The sequence below is a fragment of the Poecilia latipinna genome, unplaced genomic scaffold, assembly GCF_001443285.1.
Source record: "Poecilia latipinna isolate Pla-1442-1.1 unplaced genomic scaffold, P_latipinna-1.0 Scaffold995, whole genome shotgun sequence".
Taxonomy (NCBI): domain Eukaryota; kingdom Metazoa; phylum Chordata; class Actinopteri; order Cyprinodontiformes; family Poeciliidae; genus Poecilia; species Poecilia latipinna.
In genome coordinates this window covers 33454-40259 of record NW_015113611.1, presented here as the reverse complement: position 1 = coordinate 40259, position 6806 = coordinate 33454, and the positions used below count along the sequence as shown (strand labels likewise).

Below are 6806 nucleotides of genomic sequence, written 5' to 3'. Positions count from 1 at the left end.
TGTGTGTGTGTCTGGGAGAAATCAACACGAAGCTATACAAGTATAAGTGTATGGTAAACTTATTGTCAGTAAATCAGTTTTCATAGAGTTATGAATAAATCATATATTTTATATAATTTGCTTGTACTGGTGGCGTTTGTAATTCAAAGAAAAAAAAACAGTGGCTGGTGAAATGTTTGAGTGGTTGGTAAAAAATTTAATTTCCACCCTGGCAAGTACTAGTGGATTTCAGCTTTTCAGATAGACCACTGTATATTGCATATGATGTTGTTATTGCAATTACTGAGATTTTCTAATATCATGCAGCCCTGAAGTTACCCTTAAAAAGCAGTGCATTATTTAAATGATTTTATTAGTGATGGATTTATAATAAATTATTTTGATAAGGAAAACAGTTATATTATATTCCACCTTTAAGACGTAAAAGAAATAAAAGTTGCCATTTTGTAATGAAAACCTTTCAGTGGGACTCATATTACACAGTTAGAACATTTCCATGAAGCTCACCTCTTTGCATCTGAAGGTTGATCAATGTTAAAACTAATTACTGCATCTTTTGACTGGCTGCTCTTGAAGGACAGACAGCTTGGTCCAGGTTCTTGTTCCTGTTGTTTCCTGTGGATGAGAATGTCAGTCCAGTCAGACGCCTCTTTTATTTCCTGTCAGAAATAAACTTCTTGGATTAATAAATCTACAGTGTGAATGAAAACCATTCACCACTGTGGACATTTTAGCCTTTTATTGCTTTTATATAGTAATCTTGATCCAACAATAACAGTTTTTTTTAAATAAAAACATGACAAAAACCTCCTTAAAGCTGTAACATGTAACTTTTATAAAACATGTTTTTACATATTTGTTAAAGCTGTCACCACGTCGTGACACGATGGTATGAGAGACAATCTGTGAAAAGATCAAACTCCTCCAACTATTTTTGTGACCTAAAAAATGCAACGCTGCCAGTCAAAATCAACCAGTAAGAGCCTGGAGGAAGGTCTTAGCGCTGTCAATTAACCTTGTGTATGTGCTGCTTAATGTGCTAATGGCAGAGAAACAAATTACCAAGACAGGAAATCTGTTTATCCGCGTCATTGATGACCATGATAACTATCATCAGCAATCCTAGCAGACTCTGCCAACAGGTAGAAGCTAAAAGCTAAGAGCATTGCTACAGCTAGCTGGGGACAGGATGGATGAGCAGCACATACACAGGAATAATTGACAGCACTAAGAGCAGCTTGACTTTTTTATAGATCATTTGTCTCATACCATACGGTCACAACATAGTCAGTTTCAACAAATATTTAAAAGACTTTTTTTAATGAAAGTTACATGCTGCAGTTTTAACATCAAAGTGAAACCTGATTTCTACAAAATAAAGAAAAATAAAATGTAACTTTTTACATGCGCCTTAATTAAAAATTACATGTTTCATTCCTATGAATAATAATGGTCTTCCAATACATACCACTTCCCATAGGAGCAGAATGTGCTGACATGTGAAAGATTAATTACTTTACATTGATTCAGTTACATTTTCCATGTGATTCAGCTACAGCTAACCTCTTTGTAGCAGAAAGCTGGTTTAGGTCAGACTGGCCAGACTCCATATCAGGATCAGATTCTCTTTCAGTCTGATTTCTGCAAGTAAAGTTGCTTTAATGATGGGAGTGCTGATCCTGACAAAGTGATGCAGAGACAGACATCTCACCTCTTGTCCTCTGGTTTCTTACATAAAGTGGTTTCAGAGAGAGGAGCTTCCTCTTCCTTGTCCTCAGACGTCTCCATGTTGCCAAATTCAGATCAATACCAGCTTAGACACACAGTCCACCTTAATCTGCAGAAAGACAGACTCCACATTAAAACTAATGTGTTGGGATTTTAGCCATAGATCAACACAATGTTAATAAAATGACACACGGCTTTCAAAGGGTTCACAAACAAAACTCTGAAAATTGCAGTGAGCACAAATATTAAGCTCTATTTATCATGAAACCTCTAAATGAAATCTAGTGCCATCAGAGTTTCTTTTAGAGAACAAATCGTTTCATGAAGACCAAAGAACACAGCAGGTTTGGTTTAAAGATGTGGAAAAGTTTAAAGCAGAATTAGAAAATGAAACAATAGACCAAGAGTTGAACATTTCATGGAGCTCTGAAATAAACCAGACAGACAGGTTGGGTCTGTTTATGGAAAAACCGGTTATAGGCAGTTTAGTGGAAAGGCACTGATAGTCATGTACTCTACAAATCTACTTTTAAGATCTTTCAAAGAAAAATCTAATTAAATTATGTGGAAGTTTTGTAGGTTCAACGTAACTTTCATGATTTATAGGTGTTTAGATTTTTAGTTTTGTTGTTTCCAGTTCAGATTGTGATTTTTCTCCTTTATTTCGGTCTTTCTTTTCCTGTTCTTCATTCGGTGACGTTAACTAGCCAGAAATTTTACTCGTGTAAGAGTAGCGATACTTCTTAATGATATTACTCAAGTAAATATAAAATGTATGGTGTAGAAAAACAACTCCTAAAAGTAAATGTTTCCAAAAAGTTCCTAAAGTAAATGTCACCTCCTCTGGTATGTTCAATCCTAAAAACAAAGTGTTTAACCCTCTCAGGTCTGTAGTTAACACACCCAGCAACAGTCAAGTTAGTATTTAAAAACTTTTTGAAGGAGAAATTGATCACTTCTTTGTAAAAGTCATTATTTTTCTCAATCCACCATTTTGTTTTACCACAGGAGCAGCAGCTGTAAAGCACAGCAATTTAGTTCAAGATTTATGGAAACCTTTGCATAATTTTAAGTGTTGGACTAAGACTAATTTAGCACCGTTTATCTTTGGAGCAGTAATAAAAAATTATTTGGTTGCAATAATTTATCACCTACATCCTCCGGAGACTGTATGAGTTAAAGTTGATCTGAGGGACAAAGTTTAATATTGTGGGTGTATTTATAGTTTTCCATTCATTAAATGTCTGATGGAAACGTTGATAACGATGGAACATAAATTATTTTAATATTTTACCAACCATGAAGAACACACCTTTAATAAGGGTCACATAAATACTTATAGTGGTGGGAAGTAACAAAGTACAAGTACTTTGTTACTGTAGTAGATTTAATAATGGGTACTTTCTACTTTTACTCCACTACATTTTACAGTAAGTATCTGTACTTTCTACTTCACTACATTTCTACAAAACAGTCGCGTTACTCCTTACATCCAAGTCGCGTTGCTCTTTTTGTCCGTTAAAATGTGAAGTTCAGGGTCTTAAGGTGGCGCCGTAAAATCCAAGCAATAACTGACTTAGTGTCTGTTGTCACCCATGCCTCTACCTTTACTCGCACGCGGAGCTCCAGACATGCGCAGTGGTTTCCTCTGAGCGGGAGAAGATGTCTGTCTGATCGTCAGTTATATAATAGCTCTGCATAACTCATAGATATGGCGACATGTAAAATAAGCAGCGTTTAACTGCTTCCACTTCAAAATGTCATGCGGTGCAAATGTCTGAACTCAATTACTGTTTCAAAAATTTCTTAAAAATGACATTAAATCTGTTCAAATATATTTTCTTTCCTGTTTGGTATGATTTTCAAAGTCTTTTCTTCATCCTGTACAAATGTTCAAAGCATTTTTGGTTATAATTCTAATATAGAATTTAAATAAACTTTGTCCGAAAATGTCCATCTAACAAAATATCGTGTGGTACGACAACAAGAAATTCCCATTTTTGGACTTATATTTTTAAATCCAGTCAAAAACATGAGGTTGCATCATCCAACAGTCTGCCAAGAATCCCTGGAGACAGCAAACAGCTTTGTTAATCTTTCTCAATTTTTTTTTTTTAAAGTGTCACTTTTAGCAGTCGGTGTGTAGTTGACATATTTGGGTGTCATGTGGTATGACCTCAAAAAAAACTATTAATATTGAAATATTCCTATAATTTTCTATTTTGATTATACATTTCATATTTGCACTGTGTGGGAAGCTAGGTTGTTTTTTAAGGAGGCAAATTATTTGCCTGTTAATAATGACGGAACATGAAAGTATCATGTGGTGCGACCGTTGTTATGATACATTTAGTTTCTGTGCTTTTATTTTTGATTTCAAGACTCCAATGCAAAAGCAATACTTTCTATTATTATTTCCAGAATAGGTTTTTGTGCAGTTTTAGTATTTTCTTAACAATATCATGATAAAAATACAATAGAACATGTAACATTACGGGAATAGTTATAGCATGTATTTAGTCATTTACTGTTTTGATCTATTTTACTAGATCCCACTGTCATCAAACTATGAGCTATGATGAAGTACCATATGTGGCCCACATAATTCAGGATGTGAGAGAAGAAGTCCAGGTCAGCACCATGCAACAGTCTAATGACAATAACTTGGTCACATGCTCATCAGAACCACAACCAGCAAAACCTCATAGAGTTCCAAGTTGAACAGCCAAGACTGGGCAAAGTTCACAAAAGCCTGGTTCTAAAACCTGCTTGACAATAAGCATTTTCCTTTGTTCACTTGGACATTAAAGTGCCCAGGAACAGTGGTGTGTCAATCGAATGGCCACTGATCATAATTGACCAATTTCTGTGAAAAAGTGTATGACTTGTGACCGCCGATTACTGTCTTTTGTTGCCGATTACAAAAACCAATCACCTCATACTTTGCAGCCTGCTTTTCCTTCACACTGCGCAAGGCAGCAAATCCTAAGCAAGTGGAAATTTAACGCTCCGAGAGTGATGGGAAGTTTGCATCTTGTGATATAAAAATACTTAAGGAGTGAAGCTCGTCAAAATGCATCAACACAACAAATTTTACTGATTGCAGGTTTTTCAGTTGTCCTTTTGACTGAATACTTGCTGCATTGTGCCTGCAAGTATTGTACATGTTTTTGTCTAAATTAGGTGATTTTATGGTTCCATTTTGCCAGATCACATAGTGTCATTTATACCTAAAGCGAAAAATTAACAGTCAATCCACGTGATCAGTATTGGTGATCGGCAGTGATCGGCCCTCGTGGCACATCAGAATCGACAGGAATAAACTTAATAGGAGCGTCTCGACCCAGGAGTAACACGATGGTTTTGAAGTTCATTTAATTTTTTTCTGTTTTGAGACCATTACTTATCAGACATAGTTCTGCTTTACAGATTTACTTGTAATAAATATTTACAAGTAAGAGGAGTTAGACGACAATACCAATAATAAAAATGACTCCACATTTAAAGATTGAAAATCAACTAACCCAAAAACAGCTCTGAGATTCACTTCTGTTTCAAAACTACAAAATGGCAAAAATTAATGAGCCGATTTGACCCGTTCGCATAATTTCTTGTGACTAAACAGTTGAGTCCTGTAAGGTGAAAGTTATCATAAAGAGGAATCCTATTGATAGATTAATTATTTATATTGTTCCGTACGCAATGAAAGGATTCTCTTACCTGCCGTTAGATGTTAACAGAAAATAATAGGCACCACAGAAAAAGACGTGAAAGTAAAACTTTAGTGTCAGCATTTTTTAAAAACATTGTGTTCTCCTGGTAAGAATAGTATGGAAGGCCATTTTAGCATATATTCTGTTTCTTCTGACTAACTGTAATTACATTCTAGACATCTAAAAACAACTTAATTTTGACTAAAAATAATTTAAGATATTTTCATTAACAGTTTGACTTCTAAAAATAATAATTCAAGATATATTCAGTTACAGTTGATGTATCTAGTAGGCCAGGGCTTTCAAGAAGTCTCAAATGGCATCACCAGATTCATCATCTGAACTTGACAATTATAATTTAAGATATCTTTTTACGACTAGTAAAATAAACATTTTTAAATTTCACAATATAGAAAGAGTTCAGCAGTGTGGGCCATGTAGAAAATGCAAACATTGCTCACTTGAAGAGCGAAACATGCTCCGGTCAACTCATTCTCAAGGTGAAAGTTGTGTCTTTTCAAAATGCTTTATTCTTTTTTTTTATTTTTCAATGAAATTTCAAAATGCTATTTAAACTATATGATTTGACAGAAGAGTGCTGTCAAGTCACGGAGAAGGAACAGCAGCTTCCTGAGAAAAGAGGAAGTAAGTTTCCAGCCTGCAGAGAGTTTTAAAGGAGGAAGTCTAAATATTTTGAGTAACTGAATAAGAATCAATGCAAAATACTTGTATTAATGTTGTTTTGATGCTGAATTGGAGAAGCTAAAAAGGTCATGGATGTGATTTTGACAATGAACTTGAAATAATGTAAAATGTGTAATCTAGAAGTTTCTGTTTGAGCCTGCAGCTATGAGTGACTGATAAAAATTAACTAGAAGTTTCTGTTGGAATCCTTGTCAGCTCTCGTTTCCTGCCGTAGGATGTGGGTCTCCAACGAAAAGTCTTAAAGGAAACCACGAATAATTATAAAAATAGACCTTATTTGGGAACTATTTATTTTAGATATCTACTTCCTGGCCTTTTTATGCGAGCTAAATTTACATATGATGGAGTATACGTGCCGGGCTCTGAGTTTTTGATTTGGGCTTTAAATACAAGTAAAGTTGGATGAGAATAAAGTCGTAATTTTGTATCTTTTCACCATACTGCACTAAATTGCGGAATACTGAGGGTCTTCTAGTTGGTACTGGTTTAACAAATGAGTAAGTACTAAATGTTTTAGCACATCAGAAGCAAATTTTCAGCCCCTATGGAGTATGGAGAGCCATTTCATCCAAAATCAAATGGCTCTCCATATTACAGAGCATCGTATCTAGCAAGACTGTGACGACAGTGATGAAAAGACAGTGAAGCTCAGCAGTAGTT

At 35.0% G+C, this 6806-nt stretch overlaps 2 long non-coding RNA genes across 2 annotated transcripts in view; one reads left to right on the top strand and one right to left on the bottom strand.

Annotated features, from left to right (window-relative positions):
• Positions 1–433, top strand: part of LOC106958552 (uncharacterized) — a 23940-nt gene extending 23507 nt beyond the window's left edge. Inside the window, exon 3 of the long non-coding RNA XR_001427176.1 lies at positions 48–433. This is a non-coding gene — a long non-coding RNA (uncharacterized LOC106958552). The remainder of the gene's footprint in view (positions 1–47) is intronic.
• Positions 434–506: 73 nt separating this feature from the next.
• Positions 507–5490, bottom strand: LOC106958551 (uncharacterized). The gene is made up of 4 exons (XR_001427175.1): positions 5449–5490; positions 1712–1837; positions 1564–1641; positions 507–615 (listed from the first exon to the last, which is right to left on the bottom strand). It is a non-coding gene; the product is annotated as an uncharacterized LOC106958551 (long non-coding RNA).
• Between the last annotated feature and the right edge of the window lie 1316 nt (positions 5491–6806).